Here is a 22,451-nt window from a genome sequence, read left to right as displayed (position 1 = left end):
TTTCCTGCTGTATAAAAATGATTTTTATAAAATCATTTTCTTAAGAAACAAGCCTTTGCTAGGATTTGAGCTAGCCACAAGAGAGCTCTTGGAAGGTATTCTAAAGCCAGACATTTCAAGCTTAAGTCCTCTTTTATTTTTGACTACAGGAAACCCCCATTGTTCTGTTTTGTGCTTGACATTGAACTGGGCAGGTGTGTCCACATAAGGTGCAACAGGGAGGATTTGCATGCTGGCTTGCTGAAGTGACAGAATTGTGCAAAATAACTGCAGTGGTCTGGCAAGCTTCAGCAAGCAGGTGGATCTGAGGTACCTGTCTCCAAAATTACAATGCTGATAATGCCTGCTTGCCTTCTGCCTAACCTGGGAAAAAAATACAGATTTTTTTCCCTACAGTATTATTTGCTAGGCTTCTCTTTGTACATCATGGCATGCCTAGAATGGATCTGAGTTGTATAGCCTATAAATGGGCAAAATTGTGTTTCAGTTTTATTTGTGAATGTGTAACTATGGTGTATGATGAATATTTGTATATGTGTATTGGGTGGTGTAAATTTACATACAAAAGAAGATGCTGATTCTGATTTTTTTCTGAATACAGAAAACAAATGAACAATAGTTCAGCTCATTTTAGGATGTTTAGAAAGTCCTGTTTATGTCAAATGTCTTTGTCAATGAACTGGATGATGCAGGTAAATAGTTGGCCAAATTGAAGATGATACCTAGTGGGGGTGGGACATAACAAAATGCCTCTGCATCAGTGCAGAAGGATCTGGGAAAACTTCAGAATCTGGCTGACATAAACCTAATAAATATGAAGAAAATGAAGCACAAAGTTTTGTATAGATATAGATCAGGAACCTGTTGGCCAAGAGACAGGCAGCCTTGCTGGGAAGGATTTTGAATTACAGGGGATGCAAGACTGGCATGAGCTGCCAGTACCCCTTAGCATGAATAACACAAATCCCAAATTATATATGTCTGCTCCCTTCTGCTGAGGCTGCTCCTCAAACATTGCACCTAGTTCAGGTCCTCCAGATTGAGAGGGAGGTTGACAGACTGCAGTGGATCCATTGGAGAGTGGACAGACCATGAGGGACTCAGAGCAGCAGCCCTTAGGTTGATGGAGATGCACTTGTTTAATCTGGCTAAGATTCTAATAGCTGCCTACAGCCACTGGAAGAGCAATGGCAAAGATGATGGAGTCAATCTGTTCTTAAGAGATTACGTAAAAAAGGACAATTCCCATGAATTGTGGCTTGGGATGTTGGAATCACACATAGAAGTGATGGGAGTGTGCTTTCTATAGCCCCACATCCCACAGTCATTTCTTTTAATACCTTCAACACCTCAACCAGTTTCAGCTGTCTTTAGCACAGAATGAGTTTAAACCAGGTGAAATTTCCAGAGTAAGTTACCCAGTTCCTCAGCTATCTCCTGTCATATCATTCTATTTAAGTCTCTTATGGGAGTATTCAGATTTTCTTTTTTTGCATACTGGAGTGAATTAAACATAAAATATCAGCTTGGAATTCCCCAGGAAAGGAATTTCAGTCAGCTTTCCTAACAGGTTTTAAGCAGATTCAAAGAGGAGTTTAGTTTATGAATTAACAGCACATGCAGAGCATCTGCACTGATCTAGCAGACATTAACAGCTCTGTCTGAAGCACTTAAGTCAGTTGGGTCAAGGATTACCTGATTAAAAATTCTCAGTAGTTTTTTTACATAACAGACTATCATATTCAATCAAGTAAACAATACAAGAGTGTTTAGATTTGTAATTCAGAATGAGAAGAACTATTTTTCCTAGAATATAGTAGAATTATGTGGGAAATACAGTGCTGATAGAATTGCCAGAATAATTTACCATTGCATGACATAAAAGTGGCTTAAATCTCTGCTGGCAGATGAGCACACAGAGTAATGGTTCAAAGTGATCATTACTACTTAATCATGACACATTCTGCTGGAAGAGATAGTTATAATTCTTCAAAATGAGACATATTTCCTCAACTCTTTCTCTTCTTCCTCTTTATGGCATATATCAAATGACAAGTTTCATATTGAAATAAAATTAGTGAATTAGTAGAAGAATGACCATAAAGTAGTTATTTAAACTTTGCTCAAATAATGAAAAGTATTTCAAATCATAGTTATCAGTTGTATCATCACTGACTTGAAAATCAATAGCAAATAATATACTTCTTGGTTTTACTCCAATCATTTATATTTTGTTTATATGTTTACAGATGCAGTCAGGTAACAGTCTCCAACACAGTTCCATATCCTAATTCTCATGTTTGGGTTTGTTACATTACATTTGTATTGCTTTCTTTTTGTCAGTAAGTTGTGGAACACAACTTAATTGTTGCTATTTTTAGTTTACCAAATTAACCTTCTTAAGCAAGAACACCTGCAGAAGGAGTCCCTGGAAAGTATATGCAACATTTTTTAAAACATTTTTAAACATCTATGCTTAACAAATGAGAGGTAGTTTGAAAGACTCCATAATAATCCATAAATAATTAAAAATTATGAAAACAATTTTTTAAATTACTAGCATTTTTGCTGCCATTCGATTCATGCCCCAGGGGCAGTAGAAAAACAGCACTTTCCAGGTGTTCTGAGTATATGCCTAGTATATTATGCCTCATATATCTTCCTTGAATTATTTTGAATAGTGTGATCAAAATGTATTTGTTTTAATTGTGGAAGTCATTATTTGGCGAAGGCTGTTGCCTGGATTACTCAGTAGTACCCCATTAATGAAACCCAAGGTTTGATGAAGATGTTTAAGATAATTATACACCATTAGACACCTCAGTGTTGTTTCTCTTGTTATGTGTTCCTAAAGAGCCAGCACTGTCTTCCAAAGCCCTAAAATTATTATTGGACTTTTCTAGGTAATGAAAGTTATTGAGCCATTTTCAGTTAATGAAAAGCACTGAATGATGAATTGTTAGGATATTTAAATGTACTCATATGTGAAACTCCAGAGCTACTCAGTGTTTTAAATTTAATTAATTTGGTTCTTGGTATTGATTAGTAAAGGTGATTTGCAAGAAAATTGTTGAATGGATGGATGACTCAATATTTTGGTTTTAATGGACATTGTCTCGTATTAAAAGGAGAGGGGTGGTACTTAATGACAACTTCCAAAGTAACTTTTGCCATAGACTTCTCTATCAGTGCATTGATAATTTTGTGACAGGGATTGTTTGAAATTCTGTGTCTCACAACAGGTCTTCCTTATTGTAACAGGACTGAACCATATCATTTGAGAGGATAGAACTTGTTATTTTAAAGTCTATATGTAAAATAAAAACAATGACTGTAGGGTTTTTAATTCACACAGATGTTTTTTATAGCTTGTCCTATCGTAGAATTAAGTTAGAATTAATTTAATCAATCCAAGGATTTAGATGATCTAGAAAAAAGATTATTTTGTGCTTTTATAAATACTACAGAGAAAAAGATTCAGAATTGTAGAACAGAGAAAGACAATTATTCTGGCAAAATCAGTCTATGATGAGACTATGCACAAGGGAGAGAGGGATACTCAGCATGAGTTAAGGGTCACTAGAAATAAGCCTTTAGTGTGAAATTCAGTCCTGGACTAAGTACCAACACAGACATATCACACAAACCAATTAAGGACCATTTAAGACTGTTTCTTTAAGTGTCTCTTAAATGTAAAACTTGACTAGGTCCCATCAGTCAAATATTCACTTAAAGGTGACCAATAAAGATTGCAGAAAAGGTTTTCTTTTAAATTACCTTCTGACCAGGAAAAATCTTGCTGAGAAGCTTAAAGCCAGTCTATAGTAACAGGAGGTTAAGAGGTAGTCTGTGCTTTCACAAGTCCCTATCTTATTAGTAATTAGGAGATGCACTGAATTTTGCTCTGCAAGGCTGCAGTTCCTCATAGAACAGCTTGTGAATTAGGAAGAAAGAGTACTAATTGTTTGTGTGATCATTAATTAGCCATCCTGCCTTTCCATATCATCATTTAACTCCATTAAGCTTAATGTTTATACATATACTGTATTAATGATCTCGCATACAGCTAGCAGTGGAATACATAGTGATTAGTGAAGCAATAATCACATACAACATTATAAATTTCATCAGCAGTAATGCTAATTCCATAAATTTGCAGTGTTATAATAGAAGCTGGATCACAACTGGAGATGTGTTTTTAGAGATTATGAACAGTTACTAGACAAAATTATTTCCAGAGGAACAAAATCCGAGGAAAATAGCACTGTGTCTTTGTGGGGTGTTCTTTAACTAACAAAGAAACACCCCCCCTCAAAAAAAACCAGCAAAAACCCCAGCAAAAAAGGCTGAGTTTCTAGTGAGAATAGTATCTAGAAGTCTGAAAGTTTGCATTTATTTTAGTTCTCCTTTCATGACATCATGGTGATATGACAATGATCATTTTCGAGAGCTGTGTTAGTATTTTTTATAAGAGTTATTCAAAATTTTGGTCAAGACAACTGATGTATAGACTGACTGTGAACGCTTATATAAAGGTGACAGATCTAGTGAGATGTACAGTAAGATTTACATACAGACCATCTCAAAGACTATAAAGATTCAGGAGTTATAAAGTGACACTCCTCTGGATCATTTACCATGGATATTCTCATCCTAAAGTGTTTTTTTGGGGGAAGAGTAGGAAGCAGTGGGAAAAGAACACTGTGATGGATGGGGTATTTTGTGTTTTTCCCAGATCCGTGCAATAAATGCATCATGATATTAAGGACCAATGAATCTAGACCAAATGAAAGAAAAATTTTAATGCAGAAAAAAATGAGCCCATGGAATTTTCCATGGCAGATAACCTGTCTGTATGCAATGGGGCTGGGTAGTGTGTTTGCTAATGCTAGTTGTTGCTGCAACAGTAGAGATGATCAAATCTCATGTGTCAGAGAAATGTGATGGAAAGGGAACACTCCTTTCTTTTTCTTACTGTCATTTCATAGTCAGATATTTTATGGTTATATAAAGTAGACACATAAGGTATGAGAGGAGCCATAGAACAGAAGATGGACCCATTATGACAAATTCTCTATTACTTGCTCTGTGAATACCCAGTCCAGAATACCCATTGTTGCCAAACTGCAGAAAATATTTCGATTGTAAGAGTTAGTATGGACAAGCAAAACTGATAAATGTTAGAGCTAAAATAAACTATGGAGTTGAACTAAGTGACCCAATAACAATACCTTACAACTTTGTTATTCATGACACATGATTTATACTGCTGTAGTTCCCACTGATTTCAATGCTTCTTTGTGATTTACATTACTAAAAATGACAGTGAGATCAATTCTTGCACAAAAAGGCATTTTCAGCAGAGATTTTTCTGTCTCAATGCTTTGTTGCACAAGTTTAACCACTATTTTCTCTTTTGTCACTTTTTGGTCAAGACATATTCTCTGTAAAAGGTTCAGGAAGAGTTCTGTCACATTAATACTTTCTAACTGAAGGCATCATTTGCCAGAGCCTATATTCAGTGTCACACTCTTTAAAAGAATTGCTCTTGGCAACACAGCCTAATGGTATTACAAATCCTGTCACAATATCAATAGTGAAGTGGGAAGAGAGTTAGAAATATTGTGATAGTGCTCCATAGTCATGCAGCTTGGCAAAGAATAATCTGACTCTTCTCTTCCTCATACCAATGAAATGTTGTCAGTCTCAACTACACTGAGTTTTAGTCTGCTTGGGAGACCACTGGAATCAATCTTCACCTGTCCAAGGGGAACAAAGGCTTCCAATTTAAGTGCTCTACAGTGTTCTAAATAAGGATCTTGAACTTGGTGTGTAAATGGATCAGTAGCTTCATTGTTTCCAATTTAACAAGGAATTAAATCACCTTAGCAAAATACTCTTTTGGATAAATTGTAAAGCAAGATCATATAATCCAGCAGACTCCACATGGAATTTTGTACATCTAGTACAATTTGCCAAAAAGCCACTTAAGAAAACATCAAAACAGTGTGAAATTCAACCATTTCAGACTACTGATTGTAGCCTGTCAGTCACAATGCCCCACCAGATAACTGGATAAGTCATGACAGAATAAAGTATTTATTTGGTTCTTTCTGCACATTTCTGAACACTAAGAGAATTTCCAAGACAGCAACAATCTAGAAATTTTACAGAATTTCCTATAGTTAAATGGATGCATTCAGTGTTGTTACGATCCGGTTTAAACCCAGAAAAGCAAAGCAAGCTAAGTCTCTGTGCATAAACTGGGAAGAACTTAGAAGGTTCAAAATATCCCCAGAAATGAGATTAAAACCAAACGAGGTTACATGTTGTTGCAAAAAAATTGATGTATTTTATTTAATAGTATAAGAGGCAAAGAGAAGGGAAGAGAAAAGAGAGAAAGAAATAGAAAAAAGAAGTGTGTGTGGGGGGTGGGGGAACAGGGAGAGGTGACGGGGTAGGTGGAAGCAATCACCCATCCCAGGGTCCCAAGGACGTCTCGTTGCTCCCCTCCATCTGCTCTGCTGGTGGTGAGGGTCCCCTGTCACCGCCGTGGCCACGCCACTACATGGTGCCACATGCCAAAGAGTGCAGGATCCCCTGGATTAATGCACACTTTGGGCCAGGTGGGAGCACCCACGTGCCTCCTCTTGCAGGGGCCAGCTTGACACTGCCCCTTACAACACTGAGGGTCTGTTGCACCATCTCTGGTGCAGGGTCTGGGGACCCCTTTGAGGGGGGATCCTGTGATGGGCCATGTCACCCCTTCTGCTGTGGATAAGCTTCCCCCTCCCAGTGAGGACCCCTCTGGTGGGCTCCTCTGCACAGTGGAGGATGAGCAGTCACTGTGCCTCTGACCAGAGGTGTTTCCAACACACACCCAAAGTCTCTCCTCCCCCCACTCTTTGGTTCCAGGGTCTGTTTGAGCCTGGCAGCTGATAGCCCTGGGCTGTGGTCCTCATCTTGGAGGTGTTAAGCTTGTGCTTTGTGAATGTCCCCAGCCCTGAGTTGTTACTTTATCTTCATCTGTGAGTGGTGTAGTGGCCCCTCAGTCAGGGCCCCATTCAGGGTGTGTTGGTCTTCTCTGCAGCTTTTGGAATACAGTTTTAAAAGTCCTTTAAGAAAATGTTTAAGTGATAAAATATAATATTTCAGTCTCTGATAAGTGTGTATACCATTACAGATGAAAACCTCATAGTCTTAGTAAAACCAAAAGTATTTAGTATAAAAAACTTGATTATGTTTGTCAGAAGAATTTTTAGTGATTTCAATGTATTATTTTATATAATTAGTTTGATTTTAATTTTAAGTCTTAGGAAAAGGTGCAAGGTCTATGTGAGAATAATTTTCTGTTATTATCCAGTCTGATGCCACCTTGATAGGTCAAGAATTTCTATGCATTGCTGATATTGCAAAAAGTCAGTAGGAACAAGTAAGAATGCCTAAGGTGGAAGAAACCTTAATGTATTCAAACCATTCAGTCATTTCTGATTTTTTTATCAATTTAAGTAGACTCTTTTAAATGTTTACCAAAGAAAAAAGTAAAAGCATTGATGAACTCAACCCTTATAAAACTGTTGTATTGTGCAGATGCAATTAGTTTTCCTTCTGTAAAATCATCAGAAAAGTTTAGTGTCTCCCTAAGGTATATTCAAATATTCTTTGATGAATTTTCTTGTGTCATGCTTGATTGTGCATGTGTTACACAACTCCAAAGAATGTGTACAGTGGGAGCAATCGCTTCTCCCACATAACTGTTAATATGATTTCATATATAACATGAATAATTTACATACTTTGGAGCTGTGCAGGAGCAACTATATTTAATGCAGTCCTTCGGTGAAAAGATTCTTGTCAGTCATCTACTCCTGGGCAGATTGTTATCTGCAAAGCAAGAATCCAGTCTGAAAGTAAGGCAAAGACTGTGTCCTTTGTTAGTGTCATGTGCTCAAGTGAATTAGGAAGATTCAAAACAATTCAAGTATTTTTGTGTTTTTAAACACCCTAATTTTTATCTGTTCATATATCAACCAGCCACTAAGTTAGGAAGCAAATACAGTCTTGTATTAGATGGAGAGAATGTTCCTGCCAAGGCTGGACAGCATCCCTGGCAGTGGGAGTTATCATTACAGTTCACCTGGAATCACTGCTACTGCCTTAAAAGCATCCCTTCCCCTTAGAGCCTTCACATGATTTTCACTGTTCTTTCTTTCTTCCTTTTTCCCCCTCCTGTGTTATGTCAGAATTGCAAGCCTGGTTAGGAGCACACAGAACTGGAATTTCTGCATCCTGTTGATTTTAGGCATCTGGAAAAGAAAGGAATTTTAACTGTTCATTAAAGGGTATACAAAGGAAAATCAATAATCTTCACCAGTTTCTATTTTATGTTTGATCTGTGACCTGGATGTATGGAAATGATAATTACTGCTTGCTTTTGCTCATGAGGATTGGGATTCTGGCATCCTTGAGATTTGTTCTCCAGATGAGTAGGCACAGGCCATTTCCCCCAGGCTGCATTCTCTGCTGTTCTCTATGGTGTTTGTCAGTGTTTCTTCCATCCCACCATTATCTCCCCTGCTCTTTTCTGCCCTCAGCCCAGTCTCATTCTTTCCAGTTGTCCAGGATCCAGAGGCTTCTCTTGCAGCATCTCATTGACCACTCAGCCTCTCTCTCCTGTGCTCTACTGCCCATTTCCAGTTCCTCTCAATTCTGTCTTCAGTGTCTTTGCAAAAACTTCTCCCAGTATCTCTCTGAAATCAAATGGGATAGCTTTTACTCTGCTCCTAGAAATGGCTGAACTTTCAGAAATGTTTCTACATTTTTTCCTGATGTTTTCTAAAATCAGCCTGAGAATCTTGGATTTTTCCTAGAGTAGAGCCTTTACTTCCTGTTTTGTAAAGCTATGGGCAAGTGAGAATAAGACTTTATAACAGTAATACTCATAAACCTTAACAGGAGACAACCTTTTAGCCTTTTTGACTCATTATTATGCCATTAATTTACAATATTATTATGCCATTAATTTACAATATGTGATTTCACTGAAATAGCCTGTTCTTCCTATCATGAAAATTAGGGATAACATCACTGCTAGCTATTTTTTGCTGTGTTTTAAAAATATTCAAATAGATAATTGATATCAACATATAGGTTTTGTACCTCTAAGTTTAAACAAAGTCTTGTAGACAAAGAGAATGTGTGACTGGAGGACGGAGCAGAAATGGCACTTTTTATTACTACAAATACATATTTTTTTCTTTAGAAACAGGAGGGGAAAATTAAGTTCTTTGATGTTAATTCTATTTTTAATTATTTTTTAGGGTCATGAATTAACATAACTAGAAAGTTTGAAGATTGAAGTTTCATGTTGACACTGTACATTACAATTTAATGACCTAGACTTATTTACACATAAATGAGGTTTTTAATGGTCTAATTAACAAAATGCATCAGTTTGCCACTTTAAATTAAGCCACTCTAAGGTAATATCTTTTACTAATTTCAAATGTTGAATAAAAGATGAAAGCCTTCCGTTATTTTAAGTGAATACTTTCTTAACAAACTGTTTTATCGTAACACGCTACTCCTGCTTCAAAATATTGGACTTTACATTCAGACTAAACTTTAAAATAAGATCAATTAATTTTAATTTCAAATTCGGAGGAATTTGATATTTTGGGTAGGAACAATAAAACTAAAGGTTTGCATCTTGATAAACTTCTGTATGAGTTTACTTCTGGCTCCCAGGAACTGCTCTTTTTAGAGAGGGTTCTGTGGATCGTGTTGAAGTGCAAAAGGTCCACTGAGTGAAATGAGAAGTGTGTCTTAGCACTGAGAATGTCCTCTGCTTCTCTCAGCTGCTCAGTCAGGCTTGATCCATGGTGGATTAAGTCCAGTTCTGGGAATTTGGTTTTATTAGGAGATTTAATTATGAAATACTTTTGATTTTTAAGCATACTTTGCAGCTGTGTTAGCTAGAAATCAATTTACATCAGAAAGAGGCAATGCATTAATCTTCTGCATTTTATTATCTCTTGTCTGGAGGCTTCCAAGTACCTTGCAGAGATAAATTCTACCCCTTTTTGAAGAGCAGGAAGCTGGGATATAGAATGGATCAAGACTTGCCCAAGATCACAGAGAAAACTGACCAACAAATCTCTTAATTCTTAGTTAATTCTTAATATTGTGACACAGGCCAACATTTCTGACATGCAATTGTAACTTAAATAAGGGGCAAACTTCAGGTACAAGAAGACCCCCACTGGCTTCCATGGGGCTGCTGGTATGAATGAAGTTGAGCATTCAGGGAAGGTTTTTGCAGGATTAAGGCTCTACATATGGTGGAGAATTGAGCTTTATATATATACTTTAAATAGATTCCCAATCCTTTGTGCTTCCCATTGTCCTGTGTTGTCTCTCACTCTGAAATAGGGCATATCAGACAGCCAGGAGAACTGAGCAGACAACTGGAAGGGAGAAGGCTGTCTCCTATGAATTAAAAAATCTAAAGCCTGACCCCCCAAATCATACGCTTCAGTTTCAATAACTTCCATGGCTTTGATATCAATGCTGTGATTCTATTTTGGTTTGTCTTCTGATTTTTGAACTCCTGGGGTTGGCTACACTGACATCATCTCTAAATTTGGTGGGGAGAGAAAAAGGCAAGCATTGTTAGGGTGAAGGAGCCTGCACAGCAGCAGCTGCTGATTTGCTCCGTCAACACAGTCTATTTTATCACACGGCTTGAGATTGAAGGTTTCTCAACTATATTTTTAGCACATTAAGTAAAAGCTTGTTTGTTTTTTGACTGAGGTGATTATACCCTTGATGAGGCGCTACTGCTTGTTCTGCAAAATAATAAAGACTGTTAATCTTATGATAAACTCAGGGGTGCAAAACAAGCATCACTCAAACCTCTATTATATTACATTCATAGTCAGAATGTCCAGAAAAGAGACCTGCATGTCTTAAATCATTATTATCTCTGCTTTAATGTGCATTGCATTGCTTCCAAAAGACAAGAAATAAGTTGCCAGAGTCTCTTGTTAGGGCTGGGGAGCTATGTAATTTAAGTAAATAATAACATAGAACATAAGTAAGATCAGAACAGGGGATATGTCTGTTTATGAGCTGTACCTCAGGAATATTTTTAGTCTGTATCCCTTAGAGAAAGGATTTGCAGCAAGAAACACAGGAGGTTCAGGGAGTTCACTGTCATCTAAACAGCCCCTGCACTGGAGACCACGGAGTAGTGTAGACTGTAATTAATCATTCAGCTTACTACCAGTGGTAGGTGAGTGATTTGGTGACAGACCAGGGAATGTGGGCAGCTTGTGGGCCCGCTACCAGTAACCTGTTCCAAGGCAGCTCTGCAGGAAGCCCCAGTGCAGCAGGGCTGTGGCTGTGCTCACACAGCACCGCGGCATCACCGGCACACTCACCGCACCGGGCTCTGCCCGGGCTCATCCCCCTGGTGGGAGCAGTGTGGCCATACTGCAATGCTGCTGTAGGGCCAGGGAATTTGGAAACATCACTGTACAACTCTGCATTGTGTTATGCACACAGGCACCTGGTGAAGTGGGAACAGAGAGGGGAAATCCTGGCTCCCAGTAGAGTCAGTAGGAGTTCTCACATTACTTCAGTTGGTTCAGGATTACACCCCTCAATGCTTTTACTGGCTTGGGGTTTCCCACCTCCATATGGGTTCATCCTACAGCTGGGATAATCACAGACTATTCATTGCAATTTTTATTCTTCATCCAAGTTGTTTTGTAACTGTTATAAACTGAAGAATAAAAGATAAATCTCTGGCAATGTCTTGTCTGTTTAGATAGAAAGGTCTTTAGGAACAAGGACTGCCTTTTACTGTCTGTTGCTATAGTGCCTAACACAATAGGGGCCTGGGTCTTCGTTGGAGTCAATGCAGGATCCTCATTGTAGGAATAAATGTTCCTGAGGAGATAGAAAAATACAAGAGCTACTCTGTAATGCAGTCATGTGCCATAATGGCATGAAACAATTTGACATCAGACTAGTCCCATTCTGTGTGGGACTGCACCTTGCTCTGCCAAAACTTCTCTGGTACTAAAAATAATCCTTCATGTGGCACTGATGTTCTTGCAGCAACAGAGGTGATTTTAGAGACCCCCAGAGCTCCCATCCCCATACACAGATCCCATACTCTAACCTAGCAGTGAAAAGAGCTATACAGGAGATGAAATGCAGATAATATTTAACAGTACAAGAGCTGCAAGACAGAATGTGAGCTAAAAAATGTGCTCTGTTAATGTGAGGTGGATTTAAATAGGTAAGAAATTATCTACCAGGATGAAATTTGGCAAGAACACCAAACTTAATTCTCTCATGTCATCCAAAATGTGTCATGTCCATCTGAATAATGTCCTCCCAAATGGAAATAGGCAGAAACTTTACAGTAAGCACTACTTCATTAGGAAATGCTGAGTTATTGAGACCAAAACTTTTTCACAGAAAATTCTATGGATCTCTGGGTTTTTCTATTGGGTTTTGTGTGGCCCTCCTCCAACTCCAGGGCAGTGAGCAGGCTTCCTGAAGTTCAGCTAGGAGCTGAACCCAGAGCTCACATATCTTCCAGGTAACTTTGGTAGAGCTGGAAACCCTGAATTTTTGAGATCTCTGACCCAGGTTGGGGCTCCTGCAGCTTTTACTCCTTTATTCAAAAATTTGGATACCCTAATTCCTGCCGCAACCCCCAGCCAGTGGAGGTGGAAACCTGGAAGCTCTAGGAAAGCTTCCCCAGTAGAGGTTCATTCTTTTTCTCCTCCAGCAGTGGCCACCATAAATACCAAGATTGCTGGTTAAAGTGGATGTCCATATTTCTGAGGTTCCTACTCTTGGTAGGGGAGAAACAAGCAACCCCAGGAACCCTGAGGCTTTCAGTTCTGTGGCTTTCACAAGGGTTCCTGTTTCCCAGGTTCATCCAAGATTTTTACAGTTGGTTCCATTTGTTTCAGACAAAATAACCAGCAATTAAATTAATTTTTCCAATATAAAATTTTCACAATTTTAATTCCATTGAAAAATTTGAGAATCTACTTTTTTATTCTCATTCAAAACAGAAATGTGGAGCAGAGATCTTGAATTTGGATGAAAGCATCTGCAAGCACTGTGTGGGGAATTACTCAGTGCCTACTCCTTGGACCAAATGCTCCACTCTGAATTGGTAGCATCACTCCAAACCTGTCCACTTGGGGGTTTGCCATCTGAGGTTGTTTCAGTGAGTCATTCTCAGCCTGTGAGATGTGGCATTATCCAGACTGGGAGGTTGATAATGTTTGACACTTAATTCTTGGTGCTGTATTGTTTACACTGGAGCCATTAAATGTTCTGTAACCTTCAGATATCCTGTTTTTCAACCACAACTTTTGCAGTGTCAGGCTGTGTTGAAGCACATGAGCAGTATATTCAGTCATGGTGTGTGCAGAGTTCAAAGCTTTGTGACTCTTACACAAAATCTCCCTGTGCTTTCAGAGCTGTAATCCTTCCTCTTGACAGAATCATTAAAAATAGCTGTGGATGTTAAACATGCTCCCTGCAACCCATAACAACAACACTTCATTGCATCAGAGTTAATAGCTGTGCAAGGACTGAGCATTACTGACTGGTGCTGTGTGGCAAAGTGCTTGCAGGATCAGGATTGGAGAGAACCTTGGATAGGATAGGAAGGATTGGTAGCTGTCTGTTCCCAAAATCAGAAAATTCAGAAAAGGATAGTGAAGACCTTATTCAAGGCAGTGCGCTGGAATTTCCTCACCCACCTTTTTGCCAAAATTATATTAATAAACAGTTAATCTGGGAATTATTCCAGCAGATCATGCACAGAGACATCAAAAAAGAAACAGTGCTGGCATTGTTTTATGTATAATGAGTGAGATGTCAGAACTATGCAGTGATTTCAGCATGCTGGTGCCTAACAAGAGAGGAAAGGTGTATGCGGGGGGGAAAGAGAGAGAAAAAAGAAAAGTTTCAGACAGTGTTTGTTTTAAGAAAGAAATCTGTCATATGGCTTTTTTAAATGAGGATAGAACTACTCTCTCCAGCTGCATACCAATGGGAGAGCTGCTCACATATTAAAATGGATCTGGGACTTTCAAGTACTTCACTCAATATGCAGAAAATTATACTGGATGTTGACAGTGTTTCTCCACAGAGAAGACAGCTGTGGGGGTCCTTTTATTACACAGCATAAAAAAAATCCTAAAGTGAAGTTTTGCCAAGGAAATAGGCAACTATTCAATAAAACAATCAAGTACTGTTTTTATTTTGCTGTTCAGTGTGGAGTTTGTTACATTTCCTGCAAATAATACACAAAACAAATCCCTTTTTAGGACTGTGGGAAGTACTCACATATGACAAATAGTGATTGGTACACAAATATGCTGAGCTGGTAATGTCTGTTTTCTCCAGAGCCTATGAATCATCTGACAGTGCCAGTGTAATGTTAAAGTAGATAAAAATATTTTCCTTTTCCATTCTGAAACAGAACCAGGCAACCTTCCTGATAATTGGAGATGACGCCCTGTGAAACCACAAACCCTGTCCATTGTCAAAATCTCTGTCCAGTTCTGTGTGTGAACTCTGCATATTCCATGTGTGAACCATACCTGTTATCCTTATTCTTACACAGGTACCCCTGGAGGGAGCCAAGTCCTGGATCCAGGCGCTCAGAACGACGTGCTAGCTTCCAGCTCCCCTGAAACTGCATCACTCTCCAGCTCTCCATGGCTGGGATCAGTTTAGCTCTAAAGGTAAACTCACTGGGTTTAGATGCAAAGAGGTTTTTGTAGAAGTCCATTTGCTCTGGAGCTGCTTCCTTCATGTCTCTGTCAGCTGATGGTGAAAAAGCCCATCCTAAAGTAGTTCTTAGGGATTCTTTGAGTCTTCTCCAAGAACAGAGGGAAAGCTGTTTAGAAAAAAACATAGTTTATACTGTTGAAAGTGTTGGTTATATCTTTCAAAAAATATTTATAATCCTTATATGAGCAACTGGGACACAAAACAGTTAATATGCAAACAACAGAGCTAACTGGGATATTACAGAATATCAGCAAACATATACAATATAAATTTGACAAGAGAGATCAAAATCATCCTGGCAGCTCTTAATTTCCATTTCCACTCAAAAGGCAACTTCCCAGAAACAGCTGCACTATTCCCATGCTTTCCCTCTTTCAGATTCAAGAAGAGCCTTTGCATTTCAGGAAAGGAATGCTTTCTCCCTGAAACTTCATATTTTAGTTCTCTTGGGTTTTCCTCTCTTAATTGCTTTCAATCAGACCAGAGGTTTCTTTGTTGTTTGTCTTTCTGTGTTTGCTTGCAGAGCTACAATTAAACACCAATTACAATTTGGATAGGTGACAATGCAATGCCATTCCTGTTTAACTGTCTTTTTCAAGTCTTGATGATGTCTGTTTTAATCATAGTGACTGTTATCACAAAGAAAGCCAAATGCATCAATTATAGATGCTATTATTCAGTTTAAAATGATTGCCATTGAAGAAAAGTAAAAGGAGTGATGAAATTGATATACTGAGAGAGTTTTGTAAATTCCTACAAAGGCACAGGAATATTTTGCATAGTGCATTGTCAGATATGTCTACAGCTAGTTCTTATTTAAAAATCCTTACATAGGTTCAAAAATCCATCCCATTATATGTTTTTAGAACGTGTACTTTGTTCTTCACTTTCTGTAGTGGTAGAAATGAAAGGCTAAAGTCATCTCCATGGCTTGTCATTTGACAGGTTATTGCACTGGCTCATCCTTTAGCTTTTTGCCACAAAGACCCTTTGAAGCTTTCCCAGCTCTCTCTAGCTGACTTTTGTATCTGACCTCCACCAGCACTTAACTGAGGGATATTTGCTAACTTAAGTAGTCAGTACTGCATTTTCTGTCGAATTTCTCTGAATCTTTTCCTGCATCTACACAAGGTCCAGATCATCACCCATACCACAGCAAGGTGCAAAATGCAGTTGCTCTTCCCTGACTTACCTTCCTCTGTTCCTCTCCTGTATCCACAGAGCTGATCAATGTGAGACAATTTATTACCACTTCATTGACTTATGATACATTTCCATTGGGATTTCAGTGCCACCTGGGGTTTCTCAATGCTAGAATGAGATAAGTGTTTCATAAAGTAAATTTGGAGAAGGAAGGGAGGCAGGTAGGGGTCAGGTTACTCACAAATGTTGACTAAAGGGATGGAAAGGAATGCTGCAGGTCCCTGTAAGCTGAAATTCCACGTTGATGTCTCTATTCTGTCATTACACAAGGCACTCCATGGTTGTTAGTTCTGGTGGGTATTGCACCGTAAAGATGCATTAGAGTAATCATATGGTAATGACAGAAGATCACAAGTTAAAGACATTGTGAATCCTGTTAGTATACGCATCTGAAATTGTTTGGAGCTGATGTGGGAGGTGTATCCACGTGGAATTTGATAGCACTGATATTGTAATTAAAGCTGAGGAGAGAGATGAGGTTTGTACTTCTTTCTTACTGCTACCTGTGAATATTAATTAACTCATGGAGCCACCTGACCTTAGCAATAATCAGCTCTGTTACATAGAGCAGAAGGGAAAATGTGAACTGCCCTCTAAATATTTATTAAGAAAGCCAGGATGAAAAGAGCCTGGTTGTGATAGAGAATAGAGGTTCCTGGAAGCCAAATTGTCTTCTACCTGGTGGAAGGGAGATCAGAATCTTTCCAGTTTCCTCTGCTTTGAGGAGGACAAGAACCATTCTGGCACCACACAGGCAACAGAAGCACGCCTGGTTTGGCACACAAATGAAAAAGAGAATGTCAGATCTCCAGAGATTTCTCTGGGACTTTCTATATTCCTGCTTGCCTTCCTACCTGCGCGGGCTGTAAGGACAAGTAACTCCAGAAGGCCAAAAATGTAAGCCTGAGCTCAAGAGTGTCCCCATGTCAGGACACTACGTATGTTAGTCTTTCTGACGGCTTCAGCATCGCCCTCTGAGAGAAGGGAAATGATTATTTCATCACTTGTGAGATGAGATGAAATGGTACATTGGGAGACCCTGCATTTTTGTATTGGGGAAAGCCCTGAGAATTAAACTAAATAAAACTAAAATTCTAGTCCTATGTCCTAGGCTGCCTGGCAAAGTAATCCTTCTTATCCTTCCCACTTATAGTGTAGTGTGGGCTTTGGGGATACCCAGACAATTGGGATCAGGGAGAAATTTGAATGTCTGGTTTTTACAGATTGCAAGTAAAAGCCATGGAGAAAAGGAAGATTAGTCTATATCTGCAGCATAACTAGGTAGCTCTGTTTCTTTCCCTGCTAGGACCTCATCTTTTTTGCTGCAGCAGGAGCCTTCCAAATGGTTTCCTGCTAAGGCTCATTATTGAATTTATATTTTTGTCCTTCTCACATCTTCCTCATCTCCTATCACAGTCCCCTCCCCAGTCATAAAGATTCGATCACCTATGATACACAGACTTTGGAGTCAGTGTGGAGGCACAGGCTGTGTTAAAAACGGGGTGTGTTCTTAATCTGCTCAGATTGACTGGAAAGTAATTCTCTGAAGAGGTGGAAGAGCACGACGCTGCTGTGCACTGGTGTCTGGCTGCTGCCCTGCTGGAGATCCATGAGCAACAACAGCATGGCAAGTCCTCTTTCTTCTTTTCTGACAGCACCACAGTACCTGTATCTTAATCAGTTAGTGTCAGACAGTGTCACAGGTTCTGAGCACTGCTCAAAGCAAAGCACAGCACAAACGCCTCCCTGCTGCTGGTAGCTTAGGTTACCATTACCAGGCTGAGCTGCCTGATGGAACACTCCTGTGCTCCAGACAGGCTGAAATCCTCACAAGTGTTGGCACCAACACGTGTTCAGACCAAGACACCTCTAGCCCTGGTGGTTTCTGTGCTCCCGTGACTCTGTCGGAGGCACTGCAGCTCCACCGCTGGTGACAGCACAGACGGGAAGCAGAGCTGCTGGGGACAGGGACGATGAAAGGAAAAATGCTTCCTGGGGTCACTGATATAATTTTAGTCATATATGTTACAGGGAAGAAGAAATTTATGCATATTTTATATGAAAACATTGCATGCCTCTTGGGCTATCTGATTTGTAACTTTCATGACTGGCATAGTTTCAATCAGAAAGGATGAAGAGGGAAGCCTACCCAAAATGAAATGGTGAGGTAAGATTTTTAGCAGAAACAATCAAACAGCTGACTAGAGGGAGTAATTGTAGCTCCATCAAAGTTAGAGTGGTTTACTGTTTCCAGCAGTGAGTCTGGCATCAAAGGGAATCCTAAGCCTGAAATCCTTGGAAAGAAGTGGGTTATCAGCAGATACAAATTGATTCATGTGGAGAACAAAGACAACATTTTTGAGTGGGACAGGTGGCTTTTCCCAGCTCTGTGACAGCATTCTCTTCCTGAAGCATGGAGTGGTTAAGCTTGGCCTTTCACCATGTTAACACATTTTTCCTCAAGGCCCTGTATCTTCAAGGTAGGAATAAATAAAGCTCTAATTTTTTTAAGCATTATATAAGTTACATCTGTTCAGAGGGTCCTGCTGGGAAAGTTTTCAAGCTCCATAAACAAATTAAAGCTGTGGTGTTAACACAGGGGTCTGGTGAACTGTGTTCACCCGTGGGCACACAGTGAATGAATATTCAAAGCAGTAAACTTTTAGTAAAAGTGTGGTGTTTAACTGTTTTGCAGAATAAGAACCACCAATTATAAACTTCAGCAACTGGACTTTCTGTTTCTTAGTTCCCATTCCATGGGCCCTCCTGATGCTATATAGGCTTTTGCTGTGTGTGGAAACAAAACAATTATTTGGAGCTACCCCGCTAAGTAACAGAATAAAAGGGAGGCAGAACTGCTGCCACAGAGCTGTTGAAAGGAAAAGATCATTGTGGTGGCTGATATAATTCTAGTTGCACGTTACAAAGAATGAAGAAAGTAAGTTTAGTAAGTGTGGAAATGCAGAGTGATGACAGCTCTTCACTGGGTGTTCCAGCTTGGCTGGGTCAGTGTTCCTCCAAACAAAGGATCCTTTGTGCAGAGTAGGGTATTTGGGGTCGATTTATCATTGGGGGTATTCCTTCTGTTCCCCTTTTGAAACAAAAGCATTTTGCCCCCTCAGGTTACAATGTGCCTCAGTTTAGAGACGTGTCTTCCACAGCACAGTCTGGCACTCAGGCAGATGTACCTGTGCCTTCCTGCTGGATGACACAATAATAGTTCCAGGATGTCTTCTGCAAAACACAAACACAAATGGATGCAGAAATCAGTGGCATATTTTTGTACAAGAACAAGGTCATTCAACCATTTGAGCTCTTGCAGGATTGAGACCTTGCTTAGAAACAATATATTCAGTAAAAACAGTATGTTCAATTTTCATTTTTAAGTCCTACAGAGATTGTAAATATTTAGAAGTTAGAAGTTAGAAAGAATACAACAATGCTCAAGTACTACATATTCCGAGGCCTTAGATTTAGTACAATATTTTATGAGGCTACCTCATAATTCATTTCAACTGCCCAATAGTAAGCAGAGAGTGGTGTTTCAGGGGCTGATTGCAGAGGTCAAAACCTTGTGCACACAATATATTGAACAATTCCATCATTCCTGCCTTCAAAGTGAATTTAGACTGACATAGCAGAATAGAAAAAGATGCTTAATAAACTAAGGGTTTTATTGCACACACACAGTCTCATAGGTATGCATTCAGCAAAAAGTGGGCATGACTCTGTAATAGGTGCACTAAAAAAAGCCATCTGTTTGTATTAATATCCCCTTTCACCACACTGAGTAAAAAAGACCTTTTCAGTTATTTTACTCTCTATCCTCACCAGCTTTACATTTGTTTGGCTATAGTATTACCTTAGTAGAGAAGCCTTGTTATGGAAAGTGATAAATATGAAATTTAAGAGATGAATTTTTTATGGGCAGTGCACTGAGCCAAGCAAGGGAGTCAGGAGACTGTGCCCTGGCAAGAGTGGCCTGTGCATGTCCTCTGGTGAGGAGAGGAACTTTCCACTGTGCTGCCCCTCCAGCCTCCTCCAGATCAACCAAGGCAAGAGCTTCCAGGGCCCAACTCATCAGCCCAGATGCTGAATCAGCCCAAGAATATTTAACTACAGCAGAAAAATGGATCACACCAGAGGATTTTCTCCTTGAACAGAACTTCACCCTGTTCTGATTAGAGATGGAAATTTCTGAGGTATTCTGGACTTCTTTAAGAGGTCTCAGCAGTTTGGTGGAATCAAAAATGGAAGTCACGGTCACTTAGGCATAAACATCAGTTAACCCTTTGATGTAATAAGATTTGTAAGGAAAATCTATCAGACCTTCATCCCTTTGAAAACATCCATAGCAAAGCTATTTGATAAAACATTCCCAGGCTTTAGCACCCTCCCATTCACAATAACTGCTATGAGCAGCTTTAGCACCCCTAATTTTGAGATGAGCAGCTGAACTCCAGGAGGCTTAGACCAATTCCTCCAGGATATCAGAGTGCCTCCAAACATTTGAGAGCCTAGGCCAAACTGACCCTCTAGAGGCCAGAATGAAGGATGGGAAGCAAAGCCTTAAATCCAAGGCCTTCATGCCTTAATTGTTGATCATAAACACAGCACCATCCTTGTCCTATAGAAAAGTTCCTCACCATAAATAATTCCACATTAGCAACACTTGTAGATATTTGCTTTTGCTTTGCAGTCTCGCTGTTTTGTTATTATGTTGTACAGCCACTGCCACCCTACTTTTCAGCCATATGTTGTCACTCATATTTCTGCCTCTTGTTGCATTGCTGTCAGACTCTAACCTGTTTATGAGTCTCTGAAATGTGAAATTTTGGTCTTATTTAGTTTTCAGCTAACCCTGCTGCTTAGATTCAAGAATATCACATTTGTATACAGAGAGATTTATTTAAAACCCAATTGTGAGTTACACTGAGGAATCTTCAGCAAACCATGACAATAAATAATGAGAGGATGTTTGCCTGGAGGACTTCCCTAATGAGGTTTGGTCTTAGGCAGGCATTCTGTTTAGAAGTCAAATACTTTGTTCCTTGAGATTTTCATGTTTCTCCCTATCTAGCAGGGCTTTCTGTGTGGTTTCAGTAAAAACTGACCTTGGGGTCACTCATGATTACACATAACGCAAAAAGACACCAAGAACAGAGCTAGGGGAAAAATAATTTTATGTACAATTCTAATGTCTAATATTTTTTTATTTTTAAACAAAAAAATCTTATCAAGATAGCAGCTTTTTGGAAGTAAGCATAGACAAATGTGCTTAAAAAGAGACTACAGATAGCTGTGAATTAGAAAATATTATTGTTGCCCACATTTGTTCAGGGGAGGGTTTCTGCTCTGAGGTGCACCTCATTGTATTGTTTGTCTTCTATAAGTTCTCTTCTCAAATGGGTTTTCCTAAATGAACTCTCTCACTTTTGTAGCTGTGGCATTTGTGTTAGATCACCCTCCAAAAGCCACCTTCCTCTGCCAGTGCCAGCCTCACTCTCTGCTCCTTCAGTGACACAGAGCCTCTGTGGTGACACGGGGTTGTGGCAGCCACGTGGGGGAACACTCTACCAGTTGAAACCATCCTCTCTCTGTAAGGTACCCAGAAACACAGTTTTCCAGCATGATGTTTTGGACACTCTGTCATAAGGAGTGATAGGCAATAGTAGTGGAGGTATTGTGAATACACCAGTGATGTGTGTATCATGCGTGTGAAGGAAGAAAATCTGTAGGGAACGTTGTAACAGATTTTTATGTTTGAGGGAGATGGGTTCACTTCTACTGATGGCCAGTGAAACCCGTGGTGTTCTCTGTCACAAGCCTGTAGATGACTTTCACATCTGTTAAACGTGGTGTAATATTTCCTTGTAGGTTTACTTAATGATGGTCACAAGGAGAGGGAAGCACTTTATTACTTGAACACAGAGACATAAATGTACTTACCCAGAAACCCAGGGTCCTGAGTCAGTTCATTGGGCATGGAGAGTTATTTACTGGATGTTTCTTGGATCCTTCAGACTACATGGACTACATCCAGGTAGTGGGATAGGTAAGTCAACAGACTTAAGGATTCTCCTATGGACAAATCCCCATCAATCTTTAAAGGTAGTTAGAATGTGTGTGCAGACCAGAGTTACCAGGAAGTAAAATATATGCCAAAAAATTCTGGTTGGATCTTTCAAGCTGAAATTCTGAATAAATATCCAGGATGAAGTCTTCTTCCCTAGGTATTATCTCTTTTCATTAATAGTTCATTCTCATACTGGGAAGAGCTCTACTTAAAGTAGAGCAAAAGTGAAAAGCATTATTGTCAGACTCCTAAATTAATAAAGCAACCCAACCATGTACATAGAGCAATAAGCAGCACATCCTCAGGTTGCAGAGATGCACAATGGGAAAATCTATCC

General features: G+C 39.4%; 1 long non-coding RNA gene across 4 annotated transcripts in view; it reads left to right on the top strand.

Moving 5' to 3' along the window:
• Positions 1 to 22,451, top strand: part of LOC138117091 (uncharacterized) — a 122,057-nt gene that overhangs the window by 97,308 nt on the left and 2,298 nt on the right. Inside the window, exons 4-8 of one of the 4 annotated variants that reach the window (XR_011154502.1) lie at positions 14,666 to 14,786; positions 17,562 to 17,665; positions 18,070 to 18,205; positions 21,480 to 21,642; positions 21,916 to 22,093. This is a non-coding gene — a long non-coding RNA (uncharacterized lncRNA). Of the gene's footprint in view, positions 1 to 14,665; positions 14,787 to 17,561; positions 17,666 to 18,069; positions 18,206 to 18,292; positions 19,153 to 21,479; positions 21,643 to 21,915; positions 22,094 to 22,451 lie in introns of those variants that run through there. The other 3 variants (XR_011154501.1, XR_011154503.1, XR_011154504.1) reach the window with 3 other exon arrangements.

The sequence above is a fragment of the Aphelocoma coerulescens genome, chromosome 11 (assembly GCF_041296385.1).
Source record: "Aphelocoma coerulescens isolate FSJ_1873_10779 chromosome 11, UR_Acoe_1.0, whole genome shotgun sequence".
NCBI lineage: Eukaryota > Metazoa > Chordata > Aves > Passeriformes > Corvidae > Aphelocoma > Aphelocoma coerulescens.
Note: the sequence above shows the minus strand (reverse complement) of the source record. Positions and strands in the feature narration are given on the sequence as shown.